Raw genomic sequence first — 25,901 nt, forward strand, 5'->3', positions numbered from 1 at the left:
ACACTTCAGTATGAGGTTTGCCCCCCTTTGCAGATAAAATGGATGCCACTATTCTTGGATGGCTGTCTACACGATTTTGGAGTTTGTCTGTATGATTGTTTGCCTGTTCATTCATTCAGAAGAGCAATTATGAAGTCAGATACTGATGCTTAGCCTGTCTCATGAACTTAGTTCTAGTTCATCCCAAAAGTATTTGATGGGGATGAGGTCAGGGATCTTTGCAGTCAGTCATGTTCTTCAACATCAAACTTGCCCAACCATTCAACCAGTTTCTCCCTGCTTGTGCAGAGACCTGTCAATTCAGCGTAGCAGGTGGGGAGAAGCAGCCGGGGACCCAATTCTCTGACTAGTGGTTTGGTCCCCGGCAGTTTTTAAAGTATGTTTTTCTCTGAAACACTACAGCATTTCAGGGTTAAACATAGTTAGCCGATTTCATACAGGCATTGCCTGATGAATGTGACCTGTGGATCGGGCAGCATTCATAGGTTTACCATTGAAAACAAGAGCCCAATATGTTTAAAAAATTCCACAATCGAGTATCACCCACGTATACACCACTGCTTTTACTGCATCAATACCCGGTTCCCCAAAAGTCTCTTTGCTGTTTCTTCTGGCAAGAAAGGCATGTGACTACAGTTGCCAGTAACTGGTTGCTTTGGTTAAAGATAAGCATGACTGGAAAGCTTCAGCAGTACGTTTGGTGGGAAATTGTTAGACAGGCATAGATTTGTGATATTTTTAGACATTGATGTATTTTTTGTAAAGTAGTTGATATCTGTGATCAGTTATTCCTGAGAAATCTTTGTTTTTATCATATGTAAATGAGCTGTTAAGAACTATGGGACACACACAGATTTGAATGAGAGTTTGCCTGCAAAGCTTATTTTTAATAAAAAGTGCAGTTAAGAGTATGAAACATGACACTAACACAGAACAGTAGAACTGAAATTAGCATCCTTACAAACACGTTTGCTGCAGTTCTCATGGTTCTTCATATTACACAACTATTGCAACACTGGCTACCTGTGAGATGAAAGCTGAAGCACTGAGAAGAACCTGCAAAAGTGTTTCATCCTGTCCTCTATTGTGTCAGTTACAATCACACACAGCTCTGCAGTGAGATCTGGAGAGCAGCCATTACATATTACACTGGTAACTGCCCTTTAATTTATAATAAGCTCTGAAGCCAGATTTGTTAGGGTACCGTTACACCTAGCGACTCACCAGCGATCCCGACCAGCGATATGACGCGGTCAGGATCGCTGGTGCATCGCTAGGTGGTCGCTAGTGAGCTGCCACACAGGCAGATCTCACTAGCGACATCGCTGGGGACGGGGGTCGCTACTTACCTGTCAGACGCGGCGATCCTGCGTCCTCCCGCCCGGCTCCACGCATCGCTCATCGTCACAGCAGGAAGCGCTGCAGGAAGTGACCGACGAGGAATGATCCAGCAGCTTCTCGCGCGATCAGCGATACCTCCGACCCGCTCCCCTGCTGGTTAAGTATCACATGCAGCAATATCTCTATAACGTCACAAAATCGGGGGCTTTAGGGAGATCAATATCCTGCCCATAGTGCTTAACAGCTCATTTACATAGAAGAAAAACAGATTTCTCTGAAATTAGACATCAGATTAAAGTTATCAAAGGTCTCCTTTTTCAGTTCTTATGATCAACATTCCTCCTTAGTTGGCTTAGTAAGGTTTATACTACCGACAGATTACCTTTAACATGGCACCAATAGAAATCTATAGACTCATAGTGTAAGTTCATATGTCCTGATTTCATATTGTGGCACGTTCCATCAGAATTCTGCCATAAATAAGAGGCTTGATAAGGTTTTCAAGATAATGACATTAAATCAACTATCCACAAAATACGTGTTTGAACTGTTTCTCCTCACAAGTCTACAGTGAACAAGTTGGCATAGTGTAGTAGAGGGTCGGTCACAGATTCACAAGAGCACAGGGTTGCAGGGATTAACTCTTTATAAGCTATTCTGTGGTTAAGTGATTGTTGTGTAGGGGAAGTGGACTGACCTATGGACCTGTCTGCAGCAGGAGGGCTAATGTACAATATGCTGGACATGTACTGCTGTGTATGAAGGTGGGAGACAGCTAAATAGAGGAGAAGGATGGTGAAGTACTGGGTTTTGCCACAAGGGGGAGACCAAGGACAGCAGAAACAGAAGAAGGTGTAGTACTGCTGTTTGGCCACAAGATGGGAGCAGGGAGCAGGGCTTAACAGCAGCTTACAGCTATGAAACCGCAAAGTCATGGGGGCGGGGTTACAGGAGCTCTAGAGGGGGAATTCCTGGGATATAGTTGCAGAGAGTTCCAGAACAGTCAGTCCAGGGAGAGGAGCTTAAAGCAAGAACAGAAGGAGAAGACGGACAGAGAACAAGCTCCAGCAGGGACTGAGGAGGAAGACAGTCAGGGGGGTGGCCCTGACAGGAGCCGCAGAACAGAGACAGCCTAGGGTACCACAAATGGACAGACTCGGACGGGTGAAGCGCTGTGGTTGTAGGCCTAGGGCAGCCACAGTGAAAGAGCCGCGAGGGATGTCATTTAGGAAAGGAAGGAAGTGAAGGTACCCGTGTCTGTGTGCGGAGTCGAGCAGCTGCTGTGTGGTGCTGCAGAGTCGAGAAGCTGCTGTGTGGTGCTGCGGTTCATCGAGGAGATGGCCAATAAAGAGGACCTGTTGGATGCACTTCAGTCTCTGTCTCAGTCTGTTCGCGGCGGAAAGAGGACCACCCCCCAGTCGGCACACGTACCTACAGTTGTTACATATGTCAGGAGGCCACAAGCTCAAATAGGCTACCTCGTACAGACTTAGCACAAGTCACTCCATCTGGCAGATTCCAGAGACCGTTTAAACCCTGTACAAGGCTCTGGTTTTACAATGGGGTTCAGTGGATTGCTTCCATGGAATGGCTGCCATCTGTAAGTGTGAACCAGAGTAATGAAAGGTCACCAAGCAGGGTCAAATCCAAGAAGACATGTCAAGAACAAAATCAAGAGACAAGCGGATAGACAAAATAAAAGACAGAAGGGGGCATGGCCTAAAAATGGCATGGGACAGAAGCATGGTGTGAGAGCTCCTGCTGCTCACAAGGAGAAAGCCAGCATCTGAAGGAATAAAAGCACCTGGGGAGAACTCTAGAGCACGGGCACAACATCTAGAAGGCTGGGAGGAATGGAGGACGTGCAGCTAGTCCCTCAGTCCGGAAGTGAGTCACTGAAGATACATGCCAGAAGATAAGCTACCAAGCTACAGGGACCACCCATGGAGGAGCACAGTGTAACTGTGATAAGGGGAGAAGATGCTGACAGCGCTTAGCACTTATTAAAACAGAGTGTAAGGGCCCCGTCACACATAGCAATGCACCAGCGATCCCGACAATGATATGACCTTGTCAGGATCGCTGGTGTGTCACTACATAATCGCTGGTGAGCTGCCAAACAGGCAGATCTCAGCAGTAATCTGGACGGCAACGACGCGGGTAACAAGCGACGCACGTCGCTTAGTTACCCGCAGTGTACGTTAGAAACCAGCGCGCTGGTGCAGGGAGCTGGTAACCAAGGTAAACAGTGGGTTTGTTTACCCTGGTTACAAGCTCCCTGCACCAGCGCGCTGGTATCTAACATACACAGTGGGTTTCTAAGCCCCGCTCAGCGCTTAGAAACCCGCTGTTTACCTCGGTTTCCAGCTCACTGATCGCTGGTCTCCCACCTGCCACATGCAGCAATGCATACTGGCCAGTGGGAGACCAACGATCAAAAAAATGTCCAGGGCATTCGAGCACGATCAGCGATACCTGGCAGGGGGGCTGGTCGCTGATAAGTGTCACACACAGCGATATCGTGACTCAGCAGCGATCTTGCTAGCAATCTCGCTGTGTGTGACGGGGGCTTTATACCAGGAGTGTGGGGAGACATTCCAGGGGACTGGAGATTAACCCCTATAGACCTGGAACTCTGGGGAGTGAGTTTCTACAGCCACATATATTAACTGTGCAATTCTTATCAGGGGAATGCAGTATTATGGGCAGGAATAGCAGAAAGCCGACACCATCCTCTTCCCCCTCCACTGCAGAGACACCCATGGCTTTAGGGGCAGAAAATAGAGGAAATATTCAAAAATTCTTCACTGACCCAACAGGCTCTGCTAAACCCCAAGGACTTAAAATGGCCACAGGGGATTCTTCTTCTCCATCTTCTTCTCAGTCTGCGTCCCCTTCCCCCTCCCAGATGAACAGGACAGAGGATGGGATAAAATTCAGCAGAGAAGGGATGATGCCAGACCGGCCCCCAGACCCTTGAACATGATGGATGAAATAATAGACCTGCAGGCCAGAATGTCAGCGTTCCCCACAAAAACTGATATGGAAGGATATTTTGCACAGTGGGAGAACCTATATAAAAGATTCACTCAATTAATGCCACTGTGTCCCAAGTCGCTGACAGTGTCACAACTGGAATCAGCCTCCACTGTACTGACATAAGAGCAAGGTGCCCAAAAGACTCTCATTGACCAACATACTCAGCAGATAAACACCTGTTGTGAGCTCTTTTGATCTGACTTTTGAGGCAAGGCTCCCTCTGGTGGATACTGCTGGTAGTGGTGCTGGTCAACATGATGTTAACCCAACAGCTGCAGAAGATAATTGGAGGAGTGGTGGTAGTGACTGGGACTACATAAGCGAGCAGACTTCTCTCAGTGACTGCCGGTGATACTTCTTTCTTTGCTTACTGAAGATTTCTGTCTGCTGCCTGATCCTGCATTTTTTCAGCTAAGTGTCATTTGCTAAACCCTTTGCATCTGTTGTTGCCTTGCTGTCAGGGGTCAGCTTGCTCCCCCTGGGGCTGCTGGCTCCTTCCCTGTATTTTTGTATCTTGAGTTTATTTGCTCAGTCCCTTGCTGTGTTAGCCTGTTGCTAGCTGCCAGTTCACACCTGAGTGCTGATATAGTGGGGGCGAGGTTGTTAAAACCTCAGCATTTTTGTACATCAGTCGTGTTGGAATTATTAGGGTTTTTGCTTGATTGCAGACAGTGCCTTTTCTGTCCTGTCCTATCTAGTCAGTGTGGGCCCCATCAATTGCTCAGTCTATTTTCTGTCTGTGTTTGTGCTTCATCTTGTCTCAACGACAATATATGTTTGGGGGCTGTCTATTCCTTTGGGGATCTGCTCCGGGGCAGTTTAGATTTCATCTTTCTGTCTTTAGGCTTAGTTAGGCCTCTGGCTGTGACAAGGCATCTAGGGCAACGTAGGAACGCTCCACGGCTACTGCTAGTTGTGTTGTTAAGATCAGGGGTCTGCAATCTGCTGAGTGACCAACCTCTCTGGTATTCTGGTGGCATAGCCTATTGCGCTCTCCTCCTCAGTGATCCATTCTTAACAGAATCACAGGCCAAACTGTAGATTCTCGGGTACTCAAAAGAAGGAAAGAATTGCAAAAAAAAAAAAAAGTGTCAGAATTTTTTATATATTCTTTCCTCTTTTTTCTCTGGGGCCGTAGGAGGATTTTTTTCCTTAATGGAGACTAGACAATTGTCCAATCGTGTTGAGCAGCTCGCTGCTGAAGTGTGGAGAATTTCTGCTTATCTCGCCCAATCATCTGTTGTAGAACCAAAGATCCCTACTCCTGATGTGTTTTCTGGGGATCAGTCTAAATTTCTGAACTTTAAGAATAATTGTAAACTATTTTTTGCTTTGAAGCCTAACTCTTCGGGGAGCTCGGTGCAGCAGGTTCAAATTGTCATTTCCCTGCTGCGCGGCGATCCCAAGGATTGGGCCTTTTCTCTGACACCTGGAGATCCTATTCTGGCTAATGTAGATGCGTTTTTTCAAGTCCTGGGGTTATTGTATGATGAGCCTAATGCTATTGATCAAGGTGAGAAAACCTTATTGGCATTAAAACAGGGTCAAGATGATGCTGAGTTATATTGTCAAAAATTCTGAAAGTGGGCGGTCCTTACTAAATGGAATGATGATGCCCTAGCAGCTCTCTTTTCGAAAGGTCTGGCAGAATCCATAAAGGATGTTATAGTGGGATTCCCTGTCCCTTCTGGTCTTGACGACTCTGTCATTGGCCATTCAAGTTGATCGACGTTTACGAGAATGTAAAACTATGTGAGAGGCGGTGCCACCTTTCAAACAAAGCTCTGAACCCATGCAATGTGATAGGGTTTTGTCTAGGGCGCAACGTCAAGAGTTTAGAAGGCGTAATAAGTTATGTTTCTTTTGTGGAGATGCTTCTCATGCTATTTCAGACTACCCTAAACAGAAAAAACGTTTTGCTCACTTATTTGCGATGGGCAGTGTGCAGCCTAAGTTCCTTTTGGCTGTTACCTTGATCTGCTCCTTGTCTACATTTTCCACTAAGGCATTTGTGGATTCAGGAGCAGCTTTGAATCTGATAAATTTTGACTTTGCTAAGCATTGTGGTTTTCCTATGGTGCTCCTTCGGATCCCTATTCCTTTGAGGGGTATTGATGCTACCCCTTTGGCGGAGAATAAACCCCAGTTTTTGACCCAGGTGATTATGCGGGTCGCCCTGGACCACCAAGAGAATTGTAAATTTTTTGTGTTGCACAATTTACATGATATTTGTTAGGTACGGCGGAACGCACCATATATAAATAAAAAGAAGTGCGTTCGCCGCCCGGGGTCCACCGGGCTGGACAACGGCAGACTCGCTAGCTGGCGAAGTGCTGCACTCGGGTTAACGTCACCTGAGGAGTGAAGGCGGACTCTGTTAAGCCACAGAGACGCCCTAATATAAATTAGGAATGAGCGCTGGGCCTGTTAACTCCACAGGACCAGCTGGCGTGTGGCATCGCAGCCACAAACACCAACAAATGCTGCTACTGCAGCGCAGTGGTAACAATAGCCGCTAGACGACGGCGCCGGAAAGCCGGACACCGTCGGACGCTAGTGTACAGTGCGGGAAGCACAGTGGCGCTTAGCTTGCCACTAACTGGAGCTGACTATAACCAACACTCTGTCACCATTCATATTATCAGAGGGAAGGGGGTTTCAAATAAGTCAGTCACCAGACACATGCATCCATGACCTTACACACAGAGCATAATAGTCTACACTAGCACATGGCCGAGCCGCCATGGGGTCTTTTTATAGCCATGCACTTCCGGGACCTTCCAGTACTCTGGGAAGGACCAATCAGATCCGACACAGGACCTGAGCATGTGACCCCTGTTCTCCACTGAGAGGTCATCTTGCGGGCATGCCCAGCAGCACGGTGAGAGGACTTAGCCAGAGGTGGCAGCAACATCCAGGCTCACAGAGTGAGTCTGAGCAGGACGCCTGGATCACCAGGATTGCTGAGCAGGTCCCTGAGTGGTCAGAGGGGAATGGGGGACCGCTGGATGTACGGCTCTGGATTCCTGTTGTGCAATCCCAGGAATCCGACACCTAACATTACCCCCCCCCTAGGGCCCCCACCCCTGAGCCTCGCTGTGCGCAAAGGCTGCAATCAGAAGTGGAGCATGGATATTCTCCACCGGCTCCCAGGTCCGAGCCTCCGGTCCATGACCCTTCCAATCCACCAAATAAAATTTTTTGCCACGGACAATCCTGCGTCCCACAATGGCGTTAACCTTGAACTCGTCAGACGACAAGTCTGATGACCCGGCAGATGACTCGAAAAACCGGGCCATATGAACTGGTTTGAGAAGGGATACATGGAAAACATCCGAAATGGTTAAGTGTGGAGGAAGAGCCAGGCGGTAGATCACCGAGCTGATTCACTCGAGGACCTTGAAGGGTCCAATGTATCGCGGTGCGAACTTGGGGGACTCTACTCGCAGTTTGATATTTCGAGTAGAGAGCCACACCATGCCGCCGGGGGAGAAGCTTGGAGCGGGTCGCCGATGTGTGTCGGCAGACGCCCTCATCCTTTCTTTAGAGGCCCAGATAGCATCCTGAGTGCGATCACAGATGTCACAAGCTTCCACTGCCCAGTCTGCCACCCTGGAGTCAGCGGAAGACACTGGCATTGGGACAGGGACGCGTGGATGTTGGCCGTAGTTTAGAAGAAAGGGAGTCTGACCAATGGAATCAGCGACTGCATTGTTCAGGGCAAACTCAGCCCATGGTAGCAAGGATGCCCAGTCATCCTGCCTGGCAGAGACAAAATGCAGTAGGTACGTGACTAAGGTTTGGTTGGCTTTTTCAACCAAGCCGTTCGTCTCGGGATGGTAAGCGGAGGACATATTTAGCTCAATGCTGAGTAGACTGCAGAGCTCCCTCCAGAACCGAGACGCGAACTGGGGACCTCAATCACTAACAATTTTGTCTGACATGCCATGTAGGCGGAATACGTGTTTTATGAACAGTGTGGCAAGACCACGAGCGGAAGGCAACCGTGCGAGTGGCACCAAATGCACCATTTTAGAAAAATCGTCGGTGACCACCCAGATGACTGTACTGCCACCGGACTTGGGCAAGCCAACCACAAAGTCCATGCCAACCATCTCCCAAGGTCTATCCGCTACTGGCAGGGGATACAATAGCCCCGCCGGCCTCTGTCTAGAGGGTCTGTTCCGTGCACACGAGACGCATGCCTGTACGTATTCCTTGGCATCGAGCCATATGCGGCCCCCAGTACGACCTAGCCAGGAGCTCTGCGGTCCGTTTATTGCCAAAGTGACCACCCACCCTGGAGGCGTGTGCCCAGGCGAGAACCTCCGGCCGTAGCTGAGGAGGCACCAAGGTCTTGCCCTGTGGCACAGACTCGAGAGCAACTGGGGCCATGGTCGCAAAACTCTCCGGCGGGAGAATTAGCTGAGGCTCAGACTCTCCTTCCTCCACTGAAACCACCGAGCATGAGAGAGCATCCGCACTAATGTTCTTCTCTCCTGAGAGGTAATGCAGGGGGAAGCGGAAGTGGGAAAAAAAGAGCGACCACCTAGCCTGACGAGAGTTCAGGTGCTGAGCCGTCTGCAAATAGACCAAATTTTTATGGTCTGTATATACCTGGAAGGGAAACCGAGCTCCCTCCAGGAGATGTCTCCACTCAGAAAAGGCCAGCTTCATTGCTAGCAGCTCCCTGTCGCCGATGGAGTAATTCTTCTCCACCGGTGAGAAGGTCTTAGAGAAGAAGAAGCAGGGATGCTTCCGACCTTGAGCATCCTTCTGGAAAAGGACTGCTCCTGCACCAATGGAAAAGGCATCTACCTCCAGAATAAATGGTTTATCCACATCGGGACGGTGCAAGATGGGAGCGCCAGCTCTTTTAGTGAGAGCAACTAATGGAGCTACCAATGTGGAAAAGTGAGGTATAAACTGATGGTAATAATTCACGAACCCCAAGAAGCGCTGCACCGCTTTGAGTGAATGGGGTTCCTGCCAGTCCATTACCGCTTGTAGTTTGGCCGGATCCATAGCCAATCCCTGGGCCGAGATTTTGTAGCCCAGGAACGGCAAGGACTCCTGCTCAAACTGACACTTTTCCAGCTTGGCATAAAGAGAATTCGCCCGCAGACGGTCGAAGACCCTGCAGACGTCTCTCCGGTGGGTGGTCAAATCTGGTGAAAAGATGAGGATGTCATCCAGATAGACCACCACCGAGGTAGAAAGCATGTCGCGGAAGACGTCATTGACGAAGTCCTGGAAGACAGCAGGCGCATTACAAAGGCCGAAGGGCATGACCAGATATTCGTGGTGGCCATCCCTGGTATTAAAAGCTGTCTTCCACTCGTCTCCTTCGCGAATGCAGATCAGGTTGTACGCCCCCACTGATCTAATATTGTAAAGATCCGGGCCCCTCGCAACCTGTCAAATAACTCAGAAATCAATGGCAGAGGGTATTTGTTTTTGACCGTTGTAGCGTTGAGACCTCTGTAGTCAATACAGGGGCGTAACTCTCCGCTCTTCTTCTGTACGAAGAAGAACCCTGCACCAGCCGGCGACACTGATTTTCTGATAAAACCTCTAGCCAGGTTCTCCTGGATATATTGAGACATAGCCTCTGTCTTAGGGAGTGATAGCGGATACACAGAGAGATAGAAAGCCCGAGTGGAGCTGTCTGATGGGTCACCTGAGAGGGTAAATGTGCACCGTTAACCACCATGATGGTCAGAGGCTGGGGCAGCAACACCAGGGGAATAGCGTGTTTCTGGGCGAAGGTTGAGGACATAAAATTCCCCTCGACCCCGGAATCCACGATAACCTCTGCCTCCCAGGTGGAGGACCCACTGTCTAAAATGCCCCGGAATACCAGTTTAGGTGAATAGGGTTTCATATTGGACTAACCACCACCTACGGCCACTGAATGTGGATGTTTTTTTGCCCGCAGAGGACACATGCAAGCCGAGTGACTAACCTGTCGGCACTGATAGCAATGTACAGAGCTTTGCATCGGACGTGGCTTGGGGCCGGTGCAAGACACCTCCATAGGTTCAGAGGATGCAAGCTCCTGTGCAGGGTATCTAGCGGCTCGGTGAAGGTGGGAGCCAAGTTAACCCTTCGTCTGGACTGTGCACATTCCAGCCCGCGCTCCATAAACCGGAGGTCAATGCGGGTGGAGATGGCAATCCGTTCCTCCAAACTTGTGGGAACTTCTCTGGTAGCTAGAGCATCCTTGACGTGCTCAGCTAGCCCTCTCCGAAACACCGGGACTAATGCTTTGTCCGGCCATTCTAATTCGGAAGCCAGTGTCCGGAACTGGACGGCATAGTGGCTAACCAAAAGCGACCCCTGTGTTAGGGATAGCAATTGAAGAGAAGTATCATGCGTGATCTGTGGTCCCAAAAAGACCTGCTTCAGGGCCGTGAGGAACTGAGCAGCACCCTGAACCACAGGATCATCACGTTCCCACAATGGTGTGGCCCACTGTAATGCCCTGCCAGACAATAATGAGACAATAAATCCCACCTTAGCCCGCTCTGTAGGGAATCGTGCAGGCAGTAACTCGAGCTAAATTGAGCACTGGCTGACGAATCCCCTACAGGTGGCGCTGTCACCTGAAAACTTGTCGGGGAGCGGGAGACGAGAAATTGTCGGCGTGGGCAAAAGTGTGAGACAGCCTTAGCGACCGTCTGAGCAGCAGCTAGCATAGCATTCGCAGCCGAGTTGGTGCTCTCAATAGCCGCCAACCAGCTCTCCAGCTGCCGAATGTAGCGCTGCAGTTGCTGCACGTCTGCCATTACCAGCCAGACCCTGTCGCTAGTGTAATGTTAGGGACGGCGGAACGCACCAAATATAAATAATAGGAGGTGCGTTCGCCGCCTGGGGTCCACCATGCGGTAGGTGACAAGACCACTGCTGGACAACGGCAGACTCGCTAGCTGGCGAAGTGCTGCACTCGGGTTAACGTCACCCGAGGAGTGAAGGCGAACTCTGTTAAGCCACAGAGACGCCCTAATATAAATTAGGAATGAGCGCTGGGCCTGTTAACTCCACAGGACCAGCTGGCATGTGGCGTCGCAGCCGCAAACGCCAATAAATGCTGCTACTGCAGTGCGGCGGTAACAATAGCCGCTAGACGACGGCGCCAGAAAGCCGGACACCGGACGCTAGTGTACAGTGCGGGAAGCACAGTGGCGCTTAGCTTGCCACTAACTGGAGCTGACTATAACCAACACTTTGTCACCATTCATATTATCAGAGGGAAGGGGGTTTCAAATAAGTCAGTCACCAGACACATGCATCCATCACCTTACACACACAGCATAATAGTCTACACTAGCGCATGGCCGAGCCGCCATGCGGGCTTTTTATAGCCATGCGCTTTAGGGACCTTCCAGTACTCTGGGAAGGACCAATCAGATCCGACACAGGACCTGGGCATGTGACCCCTGTTCTCCACTGAGAGGTCATCTTGCAGGCATGCCCAGCCGCATGGCGAGAGGACTTAGCCTCTGGAGCAGTTCCCTGCAGAGCAGGTTGCACTACCATTGCTGCACCAGATGTGGCAGCAACATCCAGGCTCACAGAGCAAGTCTGAGCAGGACGCCTGGATCGCCAGGATTGCTGAGCAGGTCCCTGAGCGGTCGGAGAGGAATGGGACACCGCTGGATGTACGGCTCTGGATTCGTGTTGTGCAGTCCCAGGAATCCGATGCCTAACAATATTATTGTACTAGGTTTTCCGTGGTTGCAGACCCATAATCCTGTGTTGGATTGGAAATCTGTGTCTGTGGTGAGTTGGGTTTGTCAATGTGCTCTTGGTGACACTCCTGTTTTCTCCACCTCTCCCTTAAGATGTTCCTGACTATTTGGCTGATTTTTCTGATGTATTTAGTGAGAGTAAGTCCGTGTCTTTGCCTCCTCATAGGAGTTATGATTGCGCAATTGAGTGGATGCCCGGGTGTAAATTTCCCAAAGTTTGGCTTTTCAACTTATCGGTACCTGAACATGATGCTATGCGATCTTATATCAAGGAGTCATTAGAGAAGGGTCATATAAGACCATCCTCTTCAGCTTTAGGTGTTGGGTTTTTTTTGGGGGGCACAAGAAAGATGGCTCATTAAGGCCATGTATTGACTATCGCTCCCTTAATAAGATCACTGTTAAATATCAGTACCCGTTGCCCCTGATTTCTGATTTATTTTCCAGGGTCAAAAGTGCTTGTTGGTTTACCAAACTTGACCTTAGGGGGGTGTATAATCTTATTCGCATCAAGCACGAGGATGAATGGAAGACGGCTTTTAATACTCCAGAGGGACATTTTGAGTACCTGGTGATACCTTTTAGGCTCACTAATGCCCCTTCCGTCTTCCAGTCTTTTATGAACGATATTTTCCGGGACTTTGTGGCTAAGTTTTTGATCATTTTTCTGGATGATATTTTGATTTTTTCCAGTGATTGGGATTCTCATGTGGAACATGTTCAAAACTGTGTTCCGGATCTTGAGAGAAAATACTCTGTATGTTAAGGGATCGAAATGTCTCTTTGCTGTATAGAGGATTTTGTTTTTGGGATTCATTTTGTCCCCATCTGCTATTGAAATGGACCCGGCCAAGGTACAGGCCATCTATGATTGGGTTCAGCCCACTTTTCTGAAGGCTCTTCAGAAGTTTTTGGGTTTTTCTAATTTCTATTGTGAATTTATAAGTAATTTTTCTGGTATTGTTAAACCACTGACTGATTTGACCAAAAAAGGTGCTGATGTGGTGAATTAGCCTCCAGAGGCAGTCTCGGCGTTTCAGGAGATTATGCCGAGATTCACTTCTGCTCCGGTTCTGCGGCAACCTAATGTTTCACTCGCATTTCAGGTGGAGGTAGATGCTTCTGAGCTTGGTGCAGGAGCTGTTTTGTCTCAAAGGGATCCAGGAACCTCTAACATAAATCCCTGTGCCTTCTTTTCTCGAAAATTTTCCGCATCTGAACGTAACTATGACGTGGGGAATCAATAGTTGTTGGCCATGAAGTGGGCATTTGAAGAGTGGAGACATTGGTTGGAGGGAGCTAGACATCAAGTTGTGGTCCTTACCGACCACAAGAATTTGATTCATCTTGAATCAGCCAAGCGCTTGAATCCTAGACAAGCTAGGTGGGCCTTATTTTTGACGCGTTTTAATTTTGTGGTCATCTTTCTTCCTGGCACTAAGAATGTTAAGGCCGACGCCCTTTCTAGGAGTTTCTTTGCGGATTCTCTTGATGTGACCGAGCCTACTACCATTTTGGGTGAGGGTGTGGTTCTTTCAGCCATTTCACCTGATTTGAGACTTGCCCTGGAGGAATTTCAGGAGGACAAGCCTGAACGATGCCTTGTGGGGAAAGTGTATGTCCCTGACCAGTGGCGGAAAAGAGTCATGGCTGAAATTCATTGCTCTGCGCTGGCTGGTCATCCAGGTATTTTTGGTACCAGAGATTTGGTGAGTCGGTCTTTTTGGTGGCCTGCCTTATCTCGTGATGTCAGGAATTTTGTGCAGTCATGTGGGATTTGTTCAGGGTCCAAATCCTGTTCTCGTTCTAGTGGTTTGTTGATGCGCCTGCCAGTGCCCAGCAGGCCATGGACCCATATTTCAAATATTTCAATGGATTTTATTTCTGATCTCCCTGTCTCTCAGAGAATGACTTATCTGGGTGATTTGTGATAGATTTTCCAATATGGTCCATCTTGTACCACTCCCGAAGTTGCCATCTTCCTGAGTTGGTGCCCCTGTTTTTACAACAGGTGGTTCGTTTGTACGGGATTCCTGACAACATTGTGTCAGACAGAGGATTCCAGTTTGTTTCCTGATTTTGGAGGGCCTTTTGTTCTAAACTGGGAATTCAGTTATCTTTCTCCTCTGCATTTCATCCTCAGACCAATGGACAAACTGAGAGAACAAACCAGACTTTGGAATCCTATTTGAGATGTTTTATATCTGCTGATCAGGATGACTGGGTCTCATTTCTGCCATTGGCTGAATTCGCTCTAAACAATAGAGCTAGTTCCGCCACTTTGTCTACGTTTTTCTGTAATTTTGGTTTTCTTCCTCGATATTCTTCGGGGCAGGTGGAGGCTTCTGCTTGCCCAAGTGTGGATTCTGTGGTGGACAGACTGCAGCAGATTTGGGACCAAGTAGTGGACAAGTTGTCCCACTCTCAGGAAAAGGCCCAACGGTTTTCCAACCGGCATAGGACCTTTGGTCCCCGGTTCAAAGTGGCTGATCCTGTTTGGTTGTCCTCAAAAAATATGAAGGTTGCGTCTCCAAAATTCAAGCCAAGGTTCATTGGACCGTATAAGATTTTGGAAATCCTTAACCCCGCTTTTTTCCGTTTGGCTCTTCCAGGTGCCTTCAAGATTCATAATGTTTTTCACAAATAATTGTTGAAAAGGTTTGTGGAGCCAGTAGTTCCTGTGGTGGTGCCCCCTGACCCTGTATTGGTTGAGGGTAGTTTGGAGTATGAGGTAGAGAAAATATTGGACTCTCGTCTGGCTAGACGGAGACTCCAGTACTTGGTCAAGTGGAAATGTTATGGCCAGGAGGATAATTCTTGGGTCTTTGCTTCCGATATTCATGCCGAGAGATTGGCATCAAGGGGGGGTACTGTTGTGAGCTCTCTTGATCCGACTTTTAAGGCAAGGCTCCCTCTGGTGGATACTGAAGGCTGGTCAACATGATGTTAACCCAACAGCTGCAGAAGATAATTGGAGGAGTGGTGGTAGTGACTGGGACTACATAAGTGAGCAGACTTCTCTCAGTGACTGCCGGTGATACTCCTTTCTTTGCTTACTGAGGATTTCTGTCTGCTGCCTGATCCTGCATTTTTTCAGCTAAGTGTCATTTGCTAAACCCTTTGCATCTGTTGTTGCCTTGCTGTCAGGGGTCAACTTGCTCCCCCTGGGGCTGCTGGCTCCTGCCCTGTATTTTTGTATCTTGTGTTTATTTGCTTAGTCCCTTGCTGTATTAGCTTGTTGCTAGCTGCCAGTTCACACCTGAGTGCTGATATAGTGGGGGCGAGGTTGTTCAAACCTCAGTATTTTTGTACATCAGTCATTTTGGCATTATTAGGGTTTTTGCGTGATTGCAGACAGTGCCTTTTCTGTCCTGTCCTATCTAGTCAGTGTGGGCCCCATCATTTTCTCAGTCTATTTTCTGTCTGTGCTTCATCTTGTCTCACCAACAGTATATGTTTGGGGGCTGTCTATTCCTTTGGGGATCTGCTCCGGGGCAGTTTAGATTTCACCTTTCTGTCTTTAGGCTTAGTTAGTCCTCTGGCTGTGACGAGGCGTCTACGGAAACGTAGGAATGCTCCACGGCTACTGCTAGTTGTGTTGTTAAGATCAGGGGTCTGCAATCCGCTGAATGACCAACCTCTCTAGTGTTCTGATGGCATAGCCTATTGCGCTCTCCTCCTCAGTGACCCATTCATAACAAACACCGTTTGACATGATGGAAGACTCTGAGAGCCAAAATCGGCGCAATAATATCTGCGTCCAGGGTCTGCCTGAAACCACAACAAATCAGGACCTGATGCACACCTTGAAAGGAAAATTTAACATGCTTTTGGAAAGGAGCACATCGGGCCATCAGGCCTCGGAGTAACGACACCAGCAGGCCAAGAGACATTATCTGCTGGGTTCATTTTTACAGGGTCAAAGAGGACATAATGGCTCAAGCCATGATCAAGGGCCCCTGTGAGTTCGACGGAGTCTGCAGGTCTTAGCGGACTTATCTTGGAGAACCCTGGCCAAATGCAGGGCTTTAAGTCCTGTCCTGGAGGCATTGAGAGAACGGAACATGCTCTGTTCATTGGGATTTTCCTTCCAATTGCAGATATGAGACCAGAGGGGAATGGCGTCACTGAGGGATCTTCAGGGCTTGCAGGGATTTCTGGAGAGGCTGGACGTGCCACAGGTTCAGATAACTGACTGGCCAACAAACATGCCAAGACCTGTGATGCCTCACAACAACAGTCGCAGACGTTCCCAGCAACCATTGCCTCAACGGGGCGGGCATAGCCGCACAGGCTCTCGCCCATCTTCCGCATAATCTGAAGAACAGTGACACTTGCTCTTTGTTCCTCTATAATTTTTGTATAGATGTGGACCCTGTCAAGTGTACCAGGACAAAGATAGCCCATTTGACGAGCGGGACTTAACCATGACTAAGAGGGGCACCTTGCTACTAATGGGGCAACAGCTCTTTTGGTGGAGGAGAGTCAACATGCGGGTTGAGATGGTGGTATTCCATATTTCGGCTTCAGGTTTCATACAATACGAATGTAAGTATTGACTCTGCCTACCTGTGTGCTTTTCCGGAGATAGGGGGAAGCATTGGGGTTACCTTGCTTGTTGATTTATTTCTAGATGCTTGGATCTATACAAACAAATGTGATATGATGCTTGGTCCATGTGGGCGGTGTACCCGCGTCTTGAGAGACACCACCCACTAGAAAGCTTGCACTTGAGGGCGTCCGGAGATCTTCATGTTACGAGAGGACTTCCTCAAATACGATTTCCTCAGCCTAGGATGGAGGAAGTTGCCTACCCTTGTTAGGCTCCTGAATTTTCTTTAGGTTCTCCATATTTACTTACTTTTTCCTCTTCTTTTTCTGCTTTCTGGTCCCAATCCGTTTTTTTCTTCCCGTCCTTCCCTAACCTTCTGCTTGCCTTCTGAGGCTCTACCCTCAGTCCTGTTCTGGCCCTCTCTACGATACTCTACAATCAAGATAAGTGTCATCAAAGTGGATAATCTTCCCAGACTGTTAAGCATCTAGACACAGTCTGTAGTAAGTTCATATGGGGACTTAAGAGACCTTGACTTGCTTGCTCAGTGCTTAGCAAACCCAAATCAGAGGGCGATATGGGCATGCCAAACTTGAGAACCTATCATCGGGCAACCATAGTAATATGGGTGTTGAACTGGTTTCATTAATTCCTAACACTCTTGGAGACAAATTAGCAGAGTAGGGTAGAACTGGGAGATGGGTGAAGTATGGGAGAGATTCAACTCTCCTCATACTTCACCCCTCAGTTCCCTTCTCTTCCCCACTCTTTTTCTGTCCTCTTAATCAGACCCCCCTAATTTCCACCTTTCTCTTTTTTCCATACTTTCTATTACCTACGCTACACTCTTTTCTTCTTTTAATTCTATTTTGTTTATTGGATGTTAGGAATATGATACTCAAGACAGCATTATGGCAATGTTCTGGACAATCAATTGATTATGGAGTGAATCCGACTCATGTAACGCAGTTATGCTTTACTTGATTGTCTTGCTGTTTTACTTGAATGTTTTGATATTTTTTGCTTTTCCCTTGCATGGATACTTTTTACTTTTTGTATGTTATATATGAAAATATTCAATAAAAACAGTTTAAGAAAAAAAATAAAAGAGAACATGGGAAATACACAACAGCTCAGAGGAGCTAAGTTAGAGCCAATGCAGAGAGTCTGTGTCACTAACTGCACACAAACTAATAATTGACAGCTGAAGTTAGTCTGCTGGAGTTTATATAGAAGAGAGTTTTGCCAATGGTGCCCATCAGAGAGCTAATTACCTACCAGCTCACTGCAGCAAAACAAAAGTGAATAGCATTGGGGAAACTAGTCTCAGCAATCAAACTTAAACACCCTCATACTGCAGTGTGTACAAACTTGGTCAAGAACTAGAGGAAATGTCTGACCTCTGTATTTACAAACAATGGGCAGCACGGTGGCTCAGTGGTTAGCGTTGCAGCACTGGAGTCCTGGGTTCGAGTCCCACCAAGGACAACATCTGCAAGGAGTTTGTATGTTCTCCCCATGTTTGCGTGGGTTTCCTCCGGGCACTCCGGTTTCCTCCCACACTCCAAAAAACATACTGATAGGGAATTTAGATTGTGAGCCCCATCAGGGACAGTGATGAAAATATGTGCAAACTGTAAAGCGCTGCGGAATATGTTAGCGCTATTTAAAAAAAATAAAGTAAAAAATAAAGTAAAGGTTTCTGTACCAAATATGTTGTTTTTCTATTGTATCAAATACTTATTTCATGCAATAAAATGAAATGTTAAAAATCATACAATGTGATTTTCTGGATTTTAATTTTAGTTTCTGTCTCTCACAGTTGAAGTGTACCTACAATAAAAATTACAGACCTCTCAATTCTTTGTAGGTGTGAAAATGTACAAAATCGGCAGTGTATCAAATACTTATTTTCCCCACTGTATATATCCTAGCTTCACCTTGAATGGAGAATGTGCAGTGCAAAGATCTGGCATTCACACGCATAACCTCAGACAGTGTGTGTACCCATCGTTCACATGACATATCACAGATGCACAGTGCTTGCAATAAAAATGTTAAACGGCACATTAAGGCTATGTGCACACGTGCGGAATTGCCGCGGAAATTTCTGTGGCAATTCTGCAACTCCCTGCCGCGGGAAATCCTATGCGTTTGACATAGTGTTTGACAAGTGTGACCAACTTTTTACTATTGAGGCTGCCTATGCGGCATCAATAGTAAAAGATATAATGTTAAAAATAATAATAAAAAAATCATGATATTCTCACCTTCCGGCGTCCCGTGCAGCGTTCCTGATCATCGCGATGCCTTGCGACAATGACCCCAGATGACGTAGCATCACGCGACACTGCTACATCATCACAGGTCATTGTTGCAAGGCATCACTGGGAACAGGACTTGCCAGGAGCATCGCTGAGGCCTGGAATGGCTGCGGGGGCCGCCGGAAGGTGAGAATATCACGATTTTTTATTTTAATTCTTTTTTTAACAGGGATATGGTACCCAGGGCCTGGAGGAGTGTCTCCTCTCCTCCAGACCCTGGGTACCATCCACACATTTTCCGCTTACTTTGCGCATGATGGGCATAGCCACATACAGAAAGTAAGCGGATCAATGCATTCCTATGGGTGCGGAATCCCCACGATTCCGCAAAAAGAATGAGAATGCTGCATATTATTCCATGGTGCGATTCCGCCGCGGAAAAATACGCAGTATTAGCACAGCTTGTGCGGAATGCCATTGAATTCAATGGGTTGTGGATTTTTAGCGTTTTTGCCGCAAAAGAAGAGGCAAAAATGCTAAAAAACTGCACGTGTGCACACAGCCTTAGGCCTGGTCTAAATGGTAACGTATCATGCATCACTGAAATCACAGCAACATTAGATAGAATGATTTCCTATGGTGTTCTCCTGTGACCTACTGTAACAGAGTAGCAAATGTTTCCAAGTGTGCTGGAATTTCAGTCACTAGTAGAAAGTTGCATGCGACAAACTTACCAGAGACTTCAACACAAGATGCCAGTTGCATACGACATGAGACTTGACTGCAATATTGATGTTTTAACAGCCGCGGGTGGATCAAAATTCCACTTGCGCCTGCTAGGGGCATATGAGAGCTGATATATGTACACCATGTGTCATTTTAAGTCATTTCTTGAAAGGGTTAAAAGTTTTGTTTTATGTTTTGTTAGAGAGGGATTTCTATGGAGTTTTCCCATTGGGTAATAGAACAAAAAAAGATTATCCCTCCTTAGTCTACATTTTTATTCCTCTCATTCTGTATATCCAGTAGCTATAGAGATTATTTATATCAGACAATTCCTTAGAATGTAAAGATGTCCATTCCCATTCAATTAGAATATGCACATAGCCTCTTCAGAAAGGAAGGATATAGGAACTCTAATGCCACCTACTAGAAGTAACAATCCTGTGTGTTCTTAGATTTGTTGAACGACTAAAAGAGCAGACATAGTGTTCGAAACACGTCGGGTGTTTCAAACTCTGTTTCACCTCCCAAACCTCCAACCATACCTATATGGTATCTCACGACAAAGACATTCTTTTAGACGCTCTATGGGTATGTGCACACGTTGCAAATTACCCTGCGGATTTTTCCGCGCGGATTTAGTGCAGATTTACTGCGGATTTCGTGCAGATTTTGTGCGGATTTCCACTGTGTTTGACACCTGCGGATTCCTATAATGGAGCAGGTGTCAAAACGCTGCAGATCCGCACAAAAGAATTGACATGCTGCGGATTCAAGTCCGCAGAAAATCAGGGTGGATAAATCCGCAGCATGTGCACAGCGTCTTAGGTTTTACATATGCGAAATCCGCTGCGGATCTGCAGCAGAATCCGCAACATGTGCACAGACCCTAATAAAGTATTGCAATTTTTACCGGAGCTGGATTTTCACTTCCATTTTGTGCACCTTGCTTATAACGTCTGGCAGTGATGGGATCTTGTGTTCTGATACATGGAACCCGCTGGGAATCCTACAAGGGTGAGCTGAATATCTTCTTAGGCTGGAGTCACACTGCCGAATTTCTCATGCGATAATCGCATCGCATAGCCCGGACTGGCCGGCACCTCTCCTGACCTGAGCAAGACTGTATGATGGATTACTATGCAGCTAACAAGCTCAGGTGAGGAGAGCAGACAGCCAGTGAGAGTTTTACAATGTGATTCTCGGATGAAAAATATGCCAGTGTTTCTCTGCCCTTATTGTGTATACTGCATTGCTATGCCTTACAACTGCAATCAGACTGCAGAAAGTGAGAGTTTAAAAGGAAAAAGTGAAAAAAAAAGTAGTAAAAGTATTTTTTATAAAAAAAAAAAAAATATATATATATATATATATATATATATATATATATATATATATATATATATTGTACCCATAAATAAATTTTACGAAAAAAAAAAATCAAATAAAAGTACACATATCACCGTGTCCGGAATGACCCAACCTATAAATCTGTACCACTAGGTAACCCTTTTAGTGAACACCAAAAAAAAGAAAGTAAAAAAGTGGCAAAAAAATAATGTTTTATTGTCACACCACCAAATAAAAAAAAAAAAAGCGATCAAAAAGATGAATGTAAATAAAAATGGTATCACTGAAAAGATCATCTTGACTAGAGGTCCGACTGAAACACGAAACCCAATGCAAGTCAATGGGGAAGCAAAGTCGGCAGGGAGTGGAAGACAGTAAACACACCTACAGTGCCCATTTCAATGCCAAAAACATCAATTCTTATAACTGAAGCTTGTCAACCTTAATTTACTTCATAATAATAATTACGCATTGAAAACTGGGTATTATTTGGCTAAAGTTGTGGTGGGTAGGGCTGGCTCCAGGTTTTCGTGTGCCCCGGGCCAAATAGTGTCAGTGCGCCCCTATAACACATACCACAACTCATGATGCTCTGATACGGCACAGAAATATAGATATAGTACAATGGACAAATACTTCACTGCTTACATGACTGATCTATTTTAAATTGTACAATAGCTCAAAAAAAGACAGTATATTACTCCATACAGTATTATGGCCACCACATTGTGTGCCATACAGAATAATGAGCCCCATATATTTCTCCATACAGAATAATTGGTCACATATAATGTTCCATACAGTATATGATAAGCTCCACATAATGCTCCAGTATATGATGGGCCTCATGGATGATGCTCCAGTGTATGATGGACCCTAATAATGCTCTCTATATAATGGGCCCCATTTCTAATGCTCCAGTGTATCATGTGCCCCACAGGTGCTGCTCCAGTGCCTGATCTGCCCCATTTACAATGCTCCAGTATATAATAGGCCTCATGGATGATGCTCCAGTGAATGATGGGCCCTAATAATGCTCCATATATAATGGGCCCCATTTCTAATGCTCCAGTGTATAATGGGACCCGTAACTGCTGCTCCAGTGTCTGATGTCCCCCATTTGGAATGCTCCAGTATATGATGAACCCAAATTTTAATTAACCCAGGCATGGTATGTGAAAAGAGCTCCATGGAGTAATCTGAAGTGTGTGTTTCCACATCCTTCACTTTTGGTGTGGGTGAAGGAGACAAGGAAAGGGGTTGCTCCTGACCAGAAGCATGCACTTACAACTCAGTGCTTGCATTTTGTTAAACTTCAGAAGAGGAGGCAATAGAGCTGGAGGATGTTTCAGCAATGTAAGCCAAAAACAGTTCCTGATGCTCCGGCTTTAAATTCAGTCTACCTACTCCCAGAAAATGGAGCCTTACAGGCCTTCCAGAACTACACCATGATGCAGGCTCAACACCTCCTGCCTTAGCTGCTATTGTGTTTTTGGCACTACCAGCAGATGCACCACCACCATCAGTACCAGGTGGCCCCATGTTTTGGAAAATGGACCCAAAATACCAGCAGATATATGGTACTATATCAGAAGAGTACAGCTCTATACAGTCTAGGGATAACAGTACATCTCCGTATATATTTCATGATTCATACACAGATGCTCACAGGCTCAGTTTGGATTACAAAATAAAATAAAAAGTTGAAAAAGGGTACAGTATCACCAGATACAAGGTATATACAGTATAGTGTAAACATTCTGAATCTCCGTATATATTTCAGGAGGCAGACACAAACGCTCTCAGGCCCAGTATGGATTACACAAGAATATGAAAAGCTGTAAATGGGTTATGTAACACAAGCGTACAGCTGTATACAGTGTTGGGGTAATCTTAAAGTTCCAAATATATTGCCGGAGTAACAGACAGATGTTTACAGGCTCATTATGGATTACACCAGAATCTAAATAGCTAAAAAGGTTACTGTTTCAGAAGCGTACAGCTGTATACAGTGTTGGCCAAATTTGAAATCTCTGTATATATTTCCGGAGTCACACTCAGACGCTCACTCAGTCTGGGTTTGACCATAATAAAAAATGTTGTAAAAAAGGTACTGGATAACAAGATAGAAAGTATGTATATTATAGGGTACAACTGAAATCTCCGTATACATAGTCCAGTAGTTACTGTCAGACGCCTACGCAGTATGGATTTGACCGTAATACTAAATGTCGAACAAAGGTACTGTGTAACAAGATACAAGCTGTATCGAGTATAGGGTAAAAATTGGTATCTCTGATTCACCGTATATATAGAAGGAGTAAACCACACATGCTCACTCACTATGGATGATACCGTAATACAAAATTTTGAACAAAGGTACTGTATCAGCACATAGCAGGTGGTATCCAGTCTAGGGGTAATTGTAAATTTCCGTCTATACTTCCGGCGTCAGACACAGACACTCACAGGCTCACTATGTATTATACCAGAATTTAAAAAGTAGAAAAAGGGAAAGGTAGTCGAAATGTACAACAGTTTACAGTGTTGTGGTACTTTTAAATCTTCGTATATATTTCAATCTCAGTAAGCCAGTCCAGACTCTCCGCCACAGGAAACTACCAGGATACAAGTACAGATGGAAAGTCGAGTGTTAACAGAAATTTGGGAATTACTCATGGCGGGAAAACCTCCCGGTAGATTTTGCAGAGGCAATGAAGACCCTCAATTACTGTGTCTGTGGAGACAGCGAAAACGGTTCTTTGTGAAGAAAGGATTGCTTTATCATAGCAGCGTGGATCACATCACCGTCACTCGTCTCCATCAAATTCTGATCACATGGAGAGATGTAGACATGGTCCTCACTGCCTATCATGATGTGTCTGGTCATTTTGGAGTGCAAAAGACAGAAGCCACAGGCCGTAGGTGATTCTATTGGATTGGCATGAGAGGCGACATTGAAAAATGGTGGCAGGAATGTCACACGTCTGTGACTATCACAACTGTGAAAGGTGATCATAAAGCATCACTGCATCTGCTTGTAAGTTGACGTCCATTACAAATGGTAGCCATTGATCATTTGAAGGTAGAGGCCAGCAGGACAGGCCATAGCTACATCTTAACCATCATCGATCAATATACCAAATTTCTAGTGGCCGTCCCTGTGAAGGATTTAACTGCCCAGACTACACAGCGGTGGAGCAGGGAGAGGTAAGTATTGCAACTTGCAAGTGCTGTGGCCATGACCAAGCAGGGGGGGCACACTCGTGGTCGACGGTACTGGCACAGGGCCCCTCATGGTACGCTGGTGTGTCTCATGGCGAGTGGGCCCCCCCACCATCAGAGACACTGTATTGTACTATGAGGGTCCCTGTGCCATTGCCATCGGCCATCAGTGGGCCCATCCACCTGTTCAGAGCAATGGCACTTGCCCGGGTGCGCCAGGTGTTGACCCCAGCCATTGGGGGTGGGTGGGCAGCCCACTTAGGGAGGTTTCAAAAATGGTATATGTTTATGTGTTGGCTGGCCATTCAGCTGCTGCAAAGGGCGGAATTGGGCAAGTCCGAGGAAGAGGAGGACAAAAGCGTGGCAGTTTTCAGGCAATCTATGTGTCATCAGGGGAAAGTGAGACACAATACTTTGAAACCCATGCATGGTTCTTTTTAATGAAGGTTAGATCATCAACATTTTGAGTCAACAGACAGGTCCTTTTTTCTGTCAGGATTGATCCAGCAGCACTGAAGACTCTTTCAGATAACACATTAGCAGCAGGGCAAGCGAGCTCCTGTAAGGCACATTGTGCCAATTCAGGCCAGGTGTCCAGTTTAGAGGCCCAATAGTCAAAAGGGAATGACCTTTGAGGGAGAACATCGATATGGGAGAAGTAGTTTGTAACCATAGTTGACAACTGCTGTCTCCTGTCACTTTTAATCGATGCAGTATTAGCAGTCGTGTGAGCGGTACTTGAGAAATCATTCCACAACATGGTCATTAAACCCCTGTCTCCAACGCCACTTCTGCTGTGTGCAGCACGAACACCTCTTCCATTGTGCCCACTACGGCTCGTGGGAGAACCAGCACCACTGCTGTGTGCTGGGAAAGCCTCAAACAAACGGTTTACCAGAGTTGCTTGTTTGTTAGTCAATATTATCTCTAGGCTCTCCTGTGGCATGATGTTAGAATCGTAGAGTTGGAAGGGATCTCCTGGGCCATCTGGTCCAACCCCCTGCTCAAAGCAGGATTCGCTAAATCATCCCAGTCAGATGTCTGTCCAGCCTCTGTTTGAAGACTTCCATTGGAGGAGAACTCACCACTTCTCGTGTCAGCCTGTTCCACTCATTGATCATTCTGTCAAAAAGTTTTTTCTAATATCTAATCTGTGTCTCCTCCCATTCAGTTTCATCCCATTGCTTCTAGTCTTTCCTTGTGCAAATGAGAATAAAGTTGATCCTTCTACAATGTGACAGCCCTTTAGATATTTGTAGACAGCTATTAAGTCTCCTCTCAGTCTTCTCTTTTGCAAACTAAACATTCCCAAATCCTGCAACCTTTCCTCATAAGACAGGGTTTGCAGACCGGTCACCATTCTGGTCGCTCTTTTCTGAACTTGCTCCAGTTTGTTGATGTCTTTTTTAAAATGTGTAATTTGCCTTTGTAGCGTGGATCAAGGATGCTGGCCAGTCAGTAGTCGTCATCCCTCATCATTTTGGCAATGCGGGGGTCCCTTTTTAGGATCTGCAAGGCATAATCGCACATGTGGGCCAATGTTCCAGGTGTCATTGATGCACTGCCACTGCTGGGTGGAGGAGCACTTTCTGGCAAATCCACATCCCTACAGTCACGCACAAACACTGTACCTGACCTTGGAATGCCAACATTTTC

General features: G+C 46.5%; 1 protein-coding gene across 2 annotated transcripts in view; it reads right to left on the reverse strand.

The window, feature by feature from the left end:
* Positions 1–25,901, reverse strand: part of INPP4B (inositol polyphosphate-4-phosphatase type II B) — a 1,297,521-nt gene that overhangs the window by 1,248,931 nt on the left and 22,689 nt on the right. The gene's annotated exons all lie outside the window — the stretch shown is intronic.

The sequence above is a fragment of the Dendrobates tinctorius genome, unplaced genomic scaffold, assembly GCF_039654945.1.
Source record: "Dendrobates tinctorius isolate UK_male_01 unplaced genomic scaffold, ASM3965494v1 ptg000161l, whole genome shotgun sequence".
NCBI classification, from domain to species: domain Eukaryota; kingdom Metazoa; phylum Chordata; class Amphibia; order Anura; family Dendrobatidae; genus Dendrobates; species Dendrobates tinctorius.